General features: G+C 36.9%; 1 protein-coding gene across 1 annotated transcript in view; it reads right to left on the reverse strand.

Moving 5' to 3' along the window:
* The window catches only part of LOC133530898 (homeobox protein OTX1-like), a 60,803-nt gene extending 57,938 nt beyond the window's left edge, over positions 1–2,865 (reverse strand). Inside the window, exon 1 of the mRNA XM_061868967.1 lies at positions 2,466–2,865. The gene's annotated coding sequence lies outside the window, so the exon portion shown is untranslated. The remainder of the gene's footprint in view (positions 1–2,465) is intronic.
* Positions 2,866–16,926: the final 14,061 nt, after the last annotated feature.

Here is a 16,926-nt window from a genome sequence, read left to right on the forward strand (position 1 = left end):
CAACAAAGAAATGCCAATTTCCACGAAAATTTGCAGATACTATAATCTCCATTAAAGTACAGATTACGATGCGTTAATGGCAGATTAACGTGGTTTTAAATTATCTCTCGTAAGTACAACTTCTCTAAGTGCAGATTAAAATTAAACTATAATTCAAACAATAGCCGATTTTGTTAATCCTGAGTTAATGATAGTTTTACCTGCGGCTGAAGGTGGTCTAAGAAATGTTGTATTTTTTTTCAATAAAAAAAAAATTATGTTTAATTAAACGTCATAGTTCTTTCATAGTTTCTGTTATTGTTGTTTTAGTATTTTTGTGACTTATAACGCTTCCTTTTAACTAAGGCGGTAAATACCTAATTTTAATTTATAATGCTCTCTCAACACTAAAGATGTGAAAGTATTAAAAAATTGACTTTATTTTTTTACGAGCGGGTATAGTTCCATAAACAAATTAAACATTGCACAAAATTACACAACTCAATGATTAAAATGAAAAACTTTATTTATCAGGTACTACGTTGTTCAACGTTGTAACAAAGTTTTATTGTGAATTGCACGAAAAAACATCACTATAAAAAGTCCACTCACTAAAACCATCCAAGTAGCAATTTCCAAACACCGCGCTTTAAAAGAAAAAAAAAATACAATAGACATCAAACCACTATTACGCTACGATGTTGCCAGTGGTGGTTCCACCCCTGGGCGGGGTAGCTTAATGGTTTTCTGCGAGGGGCACGTTTGAGAGGTAGGAGTAATTGCTATTTTATGTAGGTACTCGTACCTAATTTGACGGATGAGTGTATCTAGTTTTTATTTATATGTATTTGAAGGAACGGCAATTTTTTTTTAGTTGCTACTGTTACTACCCAAGTGGTTACCTGCGTCTATGGCTTCTTGACCTTCTTGTAACTCCGGGGTACTCTGCGCGGTTTTCAGACCCTTTCAAAACCTGAACTAGGGTACTAGAACAACCGTTTTCGAAGAATAAAAGTAATATACCTACTAAATATATAGTATTCAAACAACATAAATCGTTTTTAAATTAAATTAGTAACTAACTCTGCGCTAAAATATTTTGTTAAATAAATATTATTTTTTAATCAATCATATTAATCTAAATAATGAATTGTTGTTTAATCAAAATACATAATTAGGAAGGTGTAATTAATTTCTGCTAATTAATAAAAAAAACTAGTCACAGTGTGTAGGTACCCAATTAAAATAACTAAAGATAAAGACCGACGGAACGCTATTCATAAAATACTTAAATATAAAAACCGCATTGGTAAGTCAATAACTATTTAGATCCCTTTCTAATCTATATTATTATTATAACAGAAACAAAAATATGCAATTTAAATTAATATTTTTCAGAATAATTACAATACATTGCTAAATCTAAATTTTTACCTTATAATATGAAGGTTTGTTAAACTGCACAACTTACTTTTTCAGTTTTCTCTGCCATACCTTTTATAAATACTGCTGATACAATTTACTCAGTAACTACAAAAAGTTAAAGCATTATCTTTCAAGGGTTTAATCGATTGATAAGTTCATTTCACAATTTGCTCTATTTATCAATCTGTCCTAAAAATCTAAATTACTCACTACTTTTTCAATACCACTGGGCACTGACTGATATCAGTAGATGGCTCTAAGATAAACAAGTTTCTAATCTAATTTTGATATATTAATTGCAAAACAAAATATAATCTCAAATGGAACACCATTAGTTTTTCCATATTTTTCATTTTTCAATATCATTGTAATTTAATCGTTGGAAGCTTTTTAGTCGCTTGTAGCTTTGTATTCGTTGTTATTAATATATTTTAAAGTAATTACAAACTTACAAATAATTATTTAATCGTTAAGTTGTATGTCCATTTGATTATATTTACATTGCATCTATGTCTATTTTATATTAAAAACAATGTCTCATTTTAATAAAAAAAAAATACAATTATCCCATACCGAAAATCAATAATCTCAAACTAATCTACATGAACATTACTAAATGAAAAGTATTACAGTAAAATATTACAAACTTATATACCTAATAAAAAAAGGTAGATCAGACAAATCACAAATTTATAAGAAAAAACACAAAAATGCTTATTTTTTTACGCAGATACATATTTTTTGTAAAATAAGCCCCTGTTATTGTACTGTTTTGAATTTTTTTTTTGGTATTATACATTTTTAGATATTTTCTGATATAATTCGTATAACGAAGGCGTACACAGTAGGCGTATCTCTAAAATCGAATAAAATGAGGGTAAGAGAATATAGGGCGGTACCGCGCGAGAACTGCTATAATTTGTAAACCTTGCAGTTTCTTAAAAAACTTATCCAGAACATGGATTTTACTCATTAATGCCTAGAAAAATTATATCTTTTCTATTTGGAAAACGCAATAGTATGTCTATGCTGTAGTGTAATCGTTTTATTAGGAAACTTACCTTAAAACCACCAAAATCCAATCTTTTTACAACACTAGTAATACCGCTGCACTGAAAAGCGTTAATTACCGACACTGGCACGCACACTCACGTTATCGTTCGTAAAAACTTAATCTTATCGAAATTAAAAAGAAGCACAATTTTAATCTATACGTCCTTTCAGTCTTGGAGTAATTTCTTTATCTAAGTCGATGTTGAAAACTTCGTTTTATAAATTGAAACTAGTTAAAATGTTGCTTAAAATAAATGTAAACTACTAAAACTACGTTAAAGTGAGGATTTGTTCGATTTTTATGATCTATTGTTGATAAAGCGAGCGGCACGGCGTCCCCTCGAACGGCCGAACCGAGACTGCCGCGCTCCGCGCCCTCCGCGCCCCTCCCCTCCCACCATACGAATTTTCAGGTAAAAAAAGTAAACGAGTGTCAATTGTCTATTGTCAACTTTTTTCTTAAATTATAGGTAGTTTTATGGTGCGTAGGTGGTCTTTTTGTTTAAATTGCGCGAGTGGCACGTGTTGTCCCTGTCTCGTCTCGGCCATTTAGAAAGCTGGTCTCCTACGCGGTGGAAAATTAATTTGTTTTTATTTCGTTTTCATAAATATGCTACGGTAGAAATACATACTTTTAAGAGTACGAGTAGGTACCGATAAATCGCTTATATAATAGGTACCTGATGTATGAAATAAAAAAATATCATTAAGTGCTTATATATACAATATTATTTATTTCTGTTAAAAATTTAACCAATAAGTAAATGGATCTTAACAAACAAGTAAATTTAAAATTTAAATTTAAATGTTAAAAAATAAAATAACAAGTTCAAGCAAAAAAATTGAGTATTTTTGCGATTACGGGGTTATGACCTTTTGCCTGTAAGTGCTTGATTTTTCTGCAATAGGTGATATGGATAAATCATCTGCAATTAACTAGTTAATTTTGTATTGAACTTGTGGACCATGTGTTGTTGTATGTTACTTGATAACAGTTAGATGGTCGTACGCTTACGTAAGTAGGTAACCATTTGGACCATTTGGATCGCAGGAGCCGCTCGCGGGCGGCTGTCGCTGGTGGGGTCGCGGATGAGTACGTAAGCGTTCCCGTAACCCCACCATTAGGGCGGTGAGGTGGCATATGGGGGGTTTTTAGTGGGTATACCGTGGGCCTCATTAGCCTAGACGGGAGTCCCACATAACCACTCGGGTCACCCCCGCACCCAGGTGGTATGCGGAATGCATAATTTTCCCCCCTGAAAAAAAAAAGAAAGGGTAACCATAACATGAATAAAAAGTCCATCTAGAAGTTACCTCAGTAGTAGCGGTTGCACATGACATCATGACATAAAAAGGCCAAATGCGGCTTTCTCTGAACCAATATAGGAAGAAGTGGAGCCACCCAGATCTTGCAGATGCAGGTTGGAGATGCAGGAGGTGGTTTAGATGCAGGTTGTTTCAGCTTCGGTGCTATCTGAGGTTAATAACTGAGGTCAAAGATGATTTAGTTGAAAATGATACCAAACGTGACTCAAATACTTAAACAGTATAGAGCATACAAAATTCCATCTAAATCGGTTCAGCGGTTATTGATTCCCCATACAAACTTCCAACCCCCTTTTCACACTCTTAAGGCTTGATTTCTCGGGACAAACTATTTCTATACCAAATTAAATCGGCTTAGCGTTTTAAGCATGAATATGAATTAAATATATGTATATTGTATTTCATACGCTTTACTTCGGAATGGTGTAGTCAATGTGGTACCATAAATGAATTCGGCATCCCCGATATAGCTAGTAGCTTAAATGATATATATCAAGATAAAGTTGATACAAGTGCGAAAAATAGGAAATTCGAAATGAGTCGCGATAAATTAAAACACGATCGAAGGGAATGTTTTAAATCGACGCGAGTTGCGAATTACCTATTCGCACATGTATCGTACAACGTTTTACAGTACATATGGCCCTTTAAATGTTCGACATAGTAGCGTAATATGCTAATTTTCGCACTAGTGCGGTAAAGTAGCACCATATGTACTGTAAATATTTTTTCTTGTTATTGTGTTTTCGGCGTGGCAAGCGCTGGTGGCCTGGCGGTAAGAGCGTGTGACTTGCAATCCGGAGATCGCGGGTTCAAACCCGGCTCGTACCAATGAGTTTTTCGAAACTTATGTACGAAATATCGTTTGATATTTACCAGTCACTTTTCGGTGAAGGAAAACATCGTGAGGAAACCGGACTAATCCCAATAAGGCCTAGTTTACCCTCTGTGTACCCTCAGGTCAGATGGTAGTCGCTTTCGTAAAACTAGTGTCTACGCCAAATCTTGGGATTAGTTGTCAAGCGGACCCCAGGCTCCCATGAGCCGTGGCAAAATGCCGGGACAACGCGAGGAAGTAGAAGATGATTGTGTTTTCGGCGTGATGCGTGATTGTGATTTACGTACTCTAGTTGCCTAGTTGCAGCGTTTTAAGCCACGGACGGACAGACTGACATGGCGAAACTATAAGGGTTGCTAGTTCACTACGGAACCCTAAAATAACAGTACCTTTGATTCACTCAGTACAGTATTACCTATAGGTCAGGTTACCAACTATGTTCATGGTGAGGGACCAGCGTTTGTCCTTTAGGCAGCCTGTCCATTGGAGTGGACTAGCGGAGCGAGGCAGCCAAGCGCCGAGCGAGGTAAAATCCACCAATAAAAGTACATAAAATCTCCGCTCCTCCTTGCGCTATTGGTGGATTTTTACCTCATTTACCGCTAAGCTGCCTCGCTCCGCTCCAGTGGACAGGCAGACTTAACATATTATTATATCGTATGGCTTTTCCTGAATGAAGATTTACAAAAAAAAAAGAAATATACATATAATTAGGTATAGTTTTAAATCTAAATTGAGCAGCCAATCCCTTGCATCTGCTGTAAGGGCAATCAGGTCTTGCATGCCTAGCACTTAACATATAGGCCACTACCTAACGTTGGGCTAAATGTATGTTTGCATCAAAATTGAATAATAAAAGAAAAATCCATATTAGAAAATAAAATGTCCTTATCTTAACCTTGCCTTAATCGAATACTCCATTAATCATTCGCAATCAATATCGGACATTTCCGCAAGAATGTTATCAATGCTGTCTCTATTCGACACGCGTAATTTATATGACAATATCATCATTAATTAATGCCTATTATAAAAAAAACCGGACAAGTGCAAGTCGGACTCGCCCACCGAGGATTCCGTACTTTTTAGTATTTGTAACAGAAATACATCATCTGTGAAATTTTCAACTGTCTAGCTATCACGGTTCATGAGATACAGCCTGGTGACGCTGGTGACTGACGGACAGATAGACGGACGGACAGCGGAGTCTGAATAATTAGGGTCCCGTTTTACCCTTTGGGTACGGAACCCTAAAAATTATATAAGTTTTGACATTAGTGCTTTTAATAAAAAAAAATTTTTGTGGATCGTTCCTGGTTTCGGAATGACATATTTAAGTAATTATTTTTTTCAAGTATTTATAGCTACGTATTTTTTTCGGAGACTCGCGAGCCATGTTTTGTTTAGAGCTGTCCCAAGTGATGAAATATTTTATAATAAATAAGTTTTTGGCAGACTTTCATTTTTGGTACAAGCTTTTATCGCTGACTGTACTTTTTTCCACAGGCAACTAATACACATCGAGACAATTCTAAAAACCCCAAACACAATTAGGTTACGTTGTTTTATCACAGAGTTCCTATGGCCACCTCTTGTCTCCATCATCAGATCAGCTCGATGGTACCATAATAAAGTCAAAGTCAAAATATTCTTTATTCAAATAGGCCTAGCAACAAGCACTTTTAAATCGTCAAATTTTACAAATATCATCTTAATCTAAATATCAGAGCAATTTATTGATGCAGTTATTATTGTTCTAAAAAAAACATTGTACTATTATAGATATGGTAAACTTAATAATAAGAATTTCACAAAAGGATCGATAATATTGCATTGTCACCCGACTTACAGATGTATGCAAATATTCAGCTTCATCGGAAACCGGGAAGTGGGTCAAATTTAACTTGCAAGATTTCCCATACATACTAACAGGGCATGGACTAGCCTTCTGGGTGCCCTACCAAGCGATATTATAGTAATTTTTATACTCTGACACAGCGATTTTGTCGGTAGAAAAAGGCGGCAAATTTAAAAATATAGGCGCAGAACATTTTGTCTTCCCTTAGAAAATTTGAATTTCGCGCATTTTCCTAGTGACAAAGTGGGTATGTTTGAGTATATTTTAATATGCTTTTATCCACTTGTATTTCGTTGCACCAAATAAATTACTTGTTAACATTTTTGGAGTTTACTTTGTGTTGCAATATGATTGTTAGTTATATGTTTCTTTTGCCAAAAGCTGGGCTCTGGTAACCCGCGACGCGATACAGGCGAAGCCTAGAGCGGAGACCCCTTCTGCATTCTGTAATTAGAATTTCTGGAAATAAAGGTTGATATTATTATTTACTTAATATAACGATAAAATATAACGTTATAAATATAGATCTCGTTGCCATAAGTATTAAATACCTAGACATAAGAAATATTGAGTGCCCTTACAGGGTGTCATGTACCTACCATCTTCAAATTGTAACACCTAATGTATAATGAGCATGACTGCAATACAATAAAGAATACTTAAAAAATAACTTTCATAGTTTTTAACTCTTTTCGTTCTGTGCCCCTAGTGTAAATTTATTCGATAGCGAAACCTGACGTACGCGTTTGCGTTTAGTCTCATTTTGTATGGGATTTTGAGTTTTCAAAACGTCCCGCTTGGTGCACTGTTTCTACATTCCATACAAAATGAGACAACGCAAAAGCGTACGTCACGTTTCGCTATCGAAAAACTTTACACTAGGGGTACTGAACCTACCTATTTACATACATCCCCTTCAATCAATCAATCATTTATTATTTCGTCATCATAGGTATAAAATACATTTAGTATAGGTGATAGGGTGTTTTACATGTAGCAACTATGATGTACCTTTCCGGCGTACGACATTTTAAAACATAACTACCTAAATAAATTAATTTACAATTAAAATACATGTTACAAACAGAAAAAAGCAAATAAATAAATAAAATGTCAATAAACCTTACATACTACACCTACAATTACTAATAAGAAGAAATTCAAAATAAACATGAAAAAAAAAATAGTGTTTTCCCTTTTTTTAATCGTAAGCCATAAACTACGGCAAAAATAATTACTCTTTTAATGCAATAAACAAAAATTTGCGACACAAAGGGTTAAAGCCACTTTGGTGGTAAGCTCAAGATGTGTATTTCTAGTTAGACACCCGTGAGGCCCTTGGTTTTTTGGTAGTATCTGAGCTTACACACGAGTCCACCTAATACTTTATCGTACACCTAATAGGGTTGTTTCCATCTACAAATCTTAGGGCAGAATTGTATCCCAATAAATTGTTTTGGATTATAAGAACATGTTAAACTACTTTTAGGGGACCTGTAATGACCATATTTTGTAAATATTGAATTTTAAATATCTTTTGGCACGCGTCACGTGACCAAACTCGAAACGTCATTGAAGATTCTGATGACGTCACAACTCTCGGATTGACAGTGTTGTTGTTGACAGTTAGGCGATAAACAACAAATGATAAATGTCAGTTGACAGTTCGTATCTTCTACGTGTGTATGTAGTTAAGTGTCAAACCGTAAACTGTGACGTCACACAATTTTCAAAGAGCGTTTTGTCGCGAAAGCATCTGTCAAAATATATTTTGTTAATTTAACATATTTAAAGCCGTTTTTAGTATAAAAGTTGAATTTTAGGGCAACTTTTAGTTAATATAGAACGTAATACAAGCGTTTCAAAAAAATTGGAAACAACCCTATTGTCAAGCCATTTCCGTCAGTAGAAAAAAACGGCAAATTTAAAAAATGTAGACGCGAAGGTTTATTGTCCCATAGAAAATTTGAATTTCGTGCCTTTTTCTACTGACAAAGTCGTTTGCCAGGCTATATTTAAAGAATTAACGATCGGCAAAAAAATACTAACTTATCCTAAAAATTAATTGCATAGTAAAACAGCATTCTGATGTGAAAAATAGAATTTTTAGAAGGACAATCTACAGTTCTCACGAACCCTATGACAGCTAATCTTTTTAAATAAACAGGTAGTTACCAGATTTGGACCAGAGTCTTCCCAAAATGCCAACAAACCGGTATCACAGATTACCTAAGAATTAGAGGAAATTTCGAATTTCGAATGACATTTAAGAGGGTTTATAGACGCGTTTTTTTAATAGACAAAAGAAAGATTAGGGCTACCAACATTGACAATATTATCATTTGGGTAGCGACGTACCATTGTTTCGTTGCGAACTTTTGTTCTTAAATAATGGACGATAATCGTTGGTGTTGACAGCTTTGTATTTTATTCAGTTTTGAGTAATTATAATTAAGGTTTACAATAGTATGAAATAGATAAGTTATACAGTTAATAATAGAAGCTTTCACACTTAAGCTACTTAATAGGTGGGTTGTTTAACTTCAATGGGTTAACTATTTAGGTGGTCTAGTTAGTCAGGTTTATCCAAGAAACAGTTTATACACAGTCCAGTTTATGATAAATAGTATAAATAAATTTGATATGAATAGCGAACGAAATGTGGTTGAATATCTTTTGAAATCGAACGATCTCTGTTTCTAATTGAAAGTTTTAAATTATATTAAAGTAATTATAATTCTATCAAAAGCATTTACATGTAAAATGTTGCCAAGACGAAACCATAAGGCTCGCACTGTCAAAAAGTAATCAGATCTCTTATAGAGTCAAGCTTCTAACTCTACAAGCCAAACAAATTCTACACCTTAGTCAAAAAATATGGCTTGGCCGTTTCGCTACCGTCACATGGGCGTAAGGTGAGAAATTTATTCAATATTCATTTTTATTTATTTAACTACACTTCTTGTAGGAACGAAACGGTCAAACCATATATTTTGACTAAGGTGTAGAGTTTCTGAAGTTAGGGCTTGTAGAGTTAGAAGCTTGGCTCTACAAGAGATCTGATTAATTAATGAATTAACATTTTACAACAAAGGCAACATTTTACATGAAAATGTTTTTGATGGGATTTCACTTCGTTTTCTAAGTTGCTTGTGTGAATCTGCCATCCCCTAATTTAAAGGGTTCGGGGTAATTTACTGTTAAAAATCTTGAAATACGTATCTGGGGGCATCTTTATATACAATCTGCTTTTTTACTGATTCCCCATACAAACTCAACCCCTTTTCCCCCCCAACGCCCTTTTCCTCCCCCTTTTCACCCGTACGGGGGTAATCTGCTTTTTTGATTCCCCATACAAACTCAACCCCTTTTTCCCCCAACGCTCTTTTCCTCCCCCTTTTCACCCGTACGGGGGTAATTTTGGGGTTAAAAAAAGGAGACATCAAATGTTATTGATAACGCGTAGATTCCTTAGTAGTTTCAAGGCCCACTCAATATGTATTTGCTCGCGGGTCACCAATGGATCGCGACTCATAGTTTGGGAAATGCTATCGGTATACCATTCTAGAGCCGGCAGCCGCCACTGATAATATTAATAATATACAAACTAGTTCGGGCCGCCATTTGTAATAATTGATATGACACCCATAAATATGGGTGCTTGAGGAATGATTGGATAGCTAGAGTTAGACCAAGCTAAGTTGGCAGCGATTCTGACAGCTCAGACGGCGCAAGTGTTAAGGAAACGTTATAGTTTCATAGAAGTTTTACGTTTAAAATAACACTTGTACCGTTTGGGCTATCAAAATCGCTGCCAACTTAGCTTGGTCAACTCTAGCAAGTTGATATTTTTCCGGTATTAAATTATACGATATGTATACATACTTGAATTACCTGAATATGAATTCAGGCAGGTATATTGTACTTATAAATATGTCATAGTGAGAGGCCCGAAGCGTCAACTGAAAGGGGGAAGTTGGAGCTTAAAACGATCCAATAGTAAAAGTGTCTTAGATAAGCGAAATGGCGGGCCGAAGGCACCCCATCACCCCGACCCCCAAGCCTACAAATCCCAGCAGCATAATGTAAAGCGAGGCCGAAGGCCGAGCTGCGACAGCGCATTGCTCCCACGCAGACCATTTCTTGCTAGCAAAAGTACAACTGCGTTACTTTTACTCTTCGGCCCGCCGTTTTGCTTATCTAAGACACTTTTACTATTGGGTCGTGTTTAAGCTCCAACTTCCTCTCAGGAGACGCTTTGGGCCTTCGGCCCTACGCCGAGCTTGGGCTTCGGCCTTCCCTAGCCTCGACGCGCCTATAGGCACTTAATCAATTTTTAACCCTCCATCAATATCGTAAAATTAACAGTTAGTAATAAAAATAGTCACTAACGTTTGCTTTTAATTTTTTTTTTTTTTCTCTTTATTAGGGTAAACAAACAGCCACTACAAGTAGTTTAATCAACGAAGCTTAACTTATAAACTGCCCATTTTATGAAATATTTAGCTAATCCAATGCTAATCATAATCTTCTTAAATGGTAAATCTATTCAACAACTTAACTATTTCTACCTGAATGAACGAACTCTCATGATTATAGTCACCGAGTCTACATTATTCATTCATGTTTAAAATACTTCAACTTTCTCCAAAAAAAGAAGACCTGCGATACCCTGCTCTGATTATTTTCACTTGATGTATTGTGAGCATTGAGGTTAAAATATTGTATATATGACGACCGGTTTGGCCTAGTGGGTAGTGACCCTGCCTACGAAGCTGATGGTCCCGGGTTCAAATCCTGGTAAGGGCATGTATTTGTGTGATGAGCATGGATATTTGTTCCTGAGTCATGGGTGTCTTCTATGTATTTAAGTATTTATAAATATTTATATATTATATATATCGTTGTCTAAGTACCCTCAACACAAGCCTTATTGAGCTTACTGTGGGACTTAGTCAATTTGTGTAATAATGTCCTATAATATTTATTTATGTATTTATTTATATATATATTATAGGGGGCTTACTAATGAATGGTCAAAAAAACTTTCCCAACTTGCCCAAAGTATCACATCCCAAACTTGTATACCCAAATTATCATTTACCAAAAAAATGTTTGGAAAAATAATTTATCCCATCCCAATTTTACAGTTAGCAAATTTCTTTGGGACATTCTTACATAAATCGACTAATTCTCACGATAAGCCAAGAAGGCTTGTGTTGTCGGTACCTACTCAGACAACGATATAGCAAAATACATAGATAACATCCATAACTCAGGAACAAATATCTGTGTCCATCACACAAATAAATGCTCTTACCGGGATTCGAACCCAGGACCATCGGCTTCATAGGTAGGGTCACTACCCACTAGGCCAGACTGGTCGTAAGGTTTTGTTAGATAATGAGCTTTTTAAAATTAGTGAAGGCCATGAATACAGGAATATTTCTAGAAGCCTTCGTCTTTTCTTTTTTTTTTATACTACGTCGGTGGCAAACAAACATACGGCCCGCCTAATGGTAAGCAGTATCCGTAGCCTATGTACGCCTGCAACTCCAGAGGAGTTACATGCGCGTTGTCGACCCTAACCCCCTCCCGCCCCTCGTTGAGCTAATCGTTGATAATGATGATGCCTTTCATTCATGAATGTAAATAAATGTGGTTAAATTTACTTGATGTTGAATTTTTTAATCTTTAATATGTTCTCACTACTGAGGTGAAAAGTTGTATGTGTCACACGAGAGCAAAGTTATTTTACATCTCGTGTTTCTGAGTCCCTCGCTACGCTAAAGATTCTAACTAAGAAACACTCGCTTCGCTCGAGATTCAATTACTTATAGAATCTTTCACTTACTCGAGACTCAAAATCAACACTCGCAAGAAAAACCCACTTTCCTCTCTTGTTGCACCAATAACTATTTCTTTTGTTTTCAAACGACACATGTTTAAAACTAAATTCCTAGCAATCCGGTTTAAATACCGATGGGTGCTACTGTGCCGCCATATTGGGTACTTTATAACAACCATGTGCGATTGGCAAACCGAGTTCTTTTATTTTTAAGCACTTTTATGTAGAATCTGTGCGGAAAGAGAAGAGTCGTGGAATGTATGGGGCCCAATACATTCCACGACTCTTCACTTTCCGAACAGACTCTATGTTAGAAACGCATAATATTCCGAACTAAACTTTTACGATTATTCAAGTAAATACCTATACAGAGAAAGTTCTAGAGGTTCGCTGGTATCTATTTTATAGAATACTTAGTTATAAGCATTATTATTAGTTTTAACCCGTTGAACACTAAGAACGCTTTTGCTAATTTGTACCAATATTGTGCTTGTTTTAGGGTTCCGTAGCCAAATGGCAAAAAACGGAACCCTTATAGATTCGTCATGTCCGTCTGTCTGTCCGTTTATGTCACAGCCACTTTTTTCCGAAACTATAAGATCTATAGGTACTGTTCAAACTTGGTAAGTAGATGTATTCTATGAACCGCATTAAGATTTTTACACAAAAATAGAAAAAAAAAAAATACATTTTGGGGGTTCCCCATACTTAGAACTGAAACTCAAAAAATCTTTTTTCATCAACCCCATACGTGTGGGGTATCTATGGATAGGTCTTCAAAAATGATATTGAGGTTTCTAATATATTATTTTTCTAAACTGAATATTTTGCGCGAGAGACACTTCCAAAGTGGTAAAATGTGTGTCCCCCCCCCCCCCCCCTGTAACTTCCAAAATAACAGAATGAAAAATCTAAAAAAATATATGATATATACATTACCATGCAAACTTCCACCGAAAATTGGTTTGAACGAGATCTAGTAAGTAGTTTTTTTTTAATACGTCATAAATGGTACGGAACCCTTCATGGGCGAGTCCGACTCGCACTTGGCCGCTTTTTTTTTTGCATATGACTAATGGTGGTCAAAAGATCTTTGATCAATTTACTTATCCCGTCTTCAAAAATCAACTTCCAAATCCATCACCTAAAAAATAACCCTCAGTTTCCTTTACCACTAAAACGACCACTATAAAGAACCCGATTCGATCGTTCGATATTTAAAAATCAAATTTCAACTGCGCTGCGTACATTTTCAAATGTCATACCTTTCACACCTATCCAAACGTGTTAATTTAGAAAAACGGTACAAGCTAATCTAAACCATTACGGTGAAAAGATAGGGTTGATTTTCTAATGGTGCTGTTTGGAGTTATGTCGTTTGGTTATGGGGATGGTGATAGTAAATGTCATTGGTTTTGTTCGGCTAATGAAGGAGGCTCCAACATGAAACGACTAGGTTTGGAAGGATAAGATGATGCTACCGACTTTGTGATTTTAATTGTGATACCTTTTGTGTGCCTTAGATGTATGAAAATAAATATTTACTATTTTGTTTGTTTTACATATTACAAATTTTAGTATCAGAGGCGTAGCGAGGGGGGGGGGGGGGGCTAGGGGGGCCATGGCCCCGGGCGGCACATAAGAGGGGGCGGCAAAAACGGTATTTAAAAATATAAAATTAAGATATCAATATTTTCAAATCAAGCCACGAAATGAACTAACGCACCGCGAGAGCGAACGGCATGGGGCGGGTGTGCGGGGGCGGTCAATCGCTACCGGAGTGCGGCGTTCCAAACCACCGACGAGCTTACTCGCTTGTCCGCTGGTTATAGGTATAACCTATAACACGCCTATAACCCTATATGACGTCACATCAAATTTAACACGGCGCCTTCTGCGCGCGATCTACAGCCGGGCGCCCTCGGCGCCATCATTCGTTCAAAAATAGTTGGGCGCAGCCCGATAAACGTGGCGCGATACGCGCGATTCAATGCCGGGCGCCTTCGGTGCCCTCATATTGAAAGAGTCGGGCGTAGCTCGACGTAAGTGTCGCGCTGCGGGCGATCGAATAACGGGCGCTTTTCGGCGCCCTCATGCAAAAGCATCGGGCGTAACCTAATGCATTGGGCGCTTTGCTGCTGTAGGTACAGAAGGCGCCCGCCCAGCCACAAAAATAATGTAAAATTACTTTAATAGTTATTTTCTGCCCTCCGGGCGGAAAGCGTTAAATTTGCTCCCGCTGCGCTAAACGAAGTTGCCGCTTTCCGCCTCCGTAAAATAATTAAATACGAAATTATAACCCCATAATTAATAATTAAATGTAAGGCAGACGACTACTGAAAATCGCGCTCTAAAACGTATGAAATAAGAAAACATTCTCACCTGAAATAATCATTTACCTTTACATGAAGAGGGAAGAATAGCTTTGCGATCCTAGCGAAATAACGGTATTTTATCTATGAAATTACATTTCGGGAGAAAACGTTTTCCACTAACTAAATCTTAACAAATCACTTTGATTTTGATGTCCATCCTTCAGCATAGTTTATTATAGGTTTATAGGTTTCGCTTTTTTAAGAATTATTTATATGTTTATTGTTTTTAAATTTTGAAAAAAAAGGAAAACCTATAAACTTAGTTTTTTCATTGTGTCAATAACATACTAAAAAATAATGGAGAAGAGAAAATATTTAGAAGTGGAAAAACGTTTTCTCTTTTTGTATGGACGATCCCGTGCTAGTACGGTCGCCAAGCCGCTCCGAGGCCAGATTTAATTGACTCAGCTCGGCCTTACCCACAACCGGTATCAATGTGTTCGGACAGTTCTCCTGATCACCGTACATGCGGTAGTAAAGCGGAAAAATGGTGGAGGGGATAGTAATGACGTCACAAAGATGGCGGCCGGACCTATTCTTTTTGGCGGTGTATCTCGAAAACCACTTAACCGATTTTAATCATCGAGGTGTCAAATAATAGCTTATATTATGGAGATTATTTCCTTTTCTACAAACATTTACGTGAAACCTATAGGAAAAAAAATAATCACAAAAAACAGTTTTTTTATAAAATTATTATTTTTTATTTTGTAAAAATCTCCGTAAATATTAGCATTTCGCAAATTTTGTTTAATATAAAACATATTGCTTCATTATCAAGGAATATAATGAGCCTTAAAACATACAGATCGAGTAATAAACAATGAAGCTACACTCATTTATTTGCGCATGGGTAACGATAACTGGCTTTTACCGGTCGAAACTGTGGTGACTGTTACGATACGTATTGAATGGAATTTATAGAGTATCGGTTTTAATTACTGAAATTATAATTAAAATTATAAAAACCAGACACAATAATGTTACCTTACTTCGACGTTTAGTCTCTTTTTTCGTCTTAATCATAGGTAGGTACATATTTCTTTTTACTTAAAAATTTTATACAGGGTGAACTTTTAACCACCAGTCATACTCTGCGCAGCGACTTTATAGGTCATACTTAACAACTTTTACTATGGGACCAATTCCGAAATCGCGAAAAAAATTTTGACTGTCCCATATAAAGGTGCGACCAACTTTACCAGACCAACACTTTTCCAAACTGAGCTACAGCTGTCCGATGAAGTTAAGTACTTAGGACTAACTCTCGACAATAAACTCAATTGGAACAACCACATCAACAAACGGATAGACAAGGCGGGAGTTGTCTTCTGGCAGTGCAGAAGGATGATTGGTAAGAGGTGGGGACTCAACCCGAAAATTACCCTCTGGCTCTATAAGACGATAATCCGCCCCTTACTCTGTTACGGTGCTCTGGTTTGGTGGCCAAGAACAAACCTAGGCAACGTACGAGACAAACTACAAAGACTTCAAAGGCTCGCATGCGCGGCCACCACTGGCTGCACGAGGTCTACCCCGACTGCAGCCATGGAGGTCATGCTAAACCTTCCACCGCTGCACCTACACATACAGCAAGAGGCCAGTCTCTCAGCGGTAAGGTTGCGAACCCTCAAGATATGGTCTAACATCACAGGAGCTCTTCACACAAAATGCCTGGAAAAGGTGTATGACGAATTTCCAGTGCTTAGGTCAGGCACGGACCGGATTCACAAACAAGCTATCTTCGATAAAAGGTACAAAATACAGTTATATGAGGACGACAATCATGAAGGACTCAATCCCCGGGAGCTGAGATTCTTCACTGATGGGTCCAAAACAGACAGCGGATCGGGCTCTGGAACCTTCTCAGAAGACCTGAACATGTCAATCACCACTCCGCTAGGAGCCCATAACTCGGTATTCCAAGCTGAGTGCATGGGCATCATAAACGCGGCGACTGCCATCACTGCAAGGAAGGTAGTAGGATCCTCCATCCGCATACTCTCCGACAGTAGAGCAGTCTTAATGGCTCTAAATAGCCATATAGTTACATCCAAACTTATACACGAATGCCACGAACGACTAATGGAGGTATGTCATAATAACAAGATCACCCTACAATGGATCAAGGGACACAGTGGATCCCGAGGTAACGATGCTGCGGACGAGCTTGCCAGGCAAGGATCGAATGCGGGGGCGATTGGTCCGGAACCGATTCTTCCGA

This window comes from Cydia pomonella, chromosome 24 (assembly GCF_033807575.1).
Source record: "Cydia pomonella isolate Wapato2018A chromosome 24, ilCydPomo1, whole genome shotgun sequence".
Classification (NCBI taxonomy): domain Eukaryota; kingdom Metazoa; phylum Arthropoda; class Insecta; order Lepidoptera; family Tortricidae; genus Cydia; species Cydia pomonella.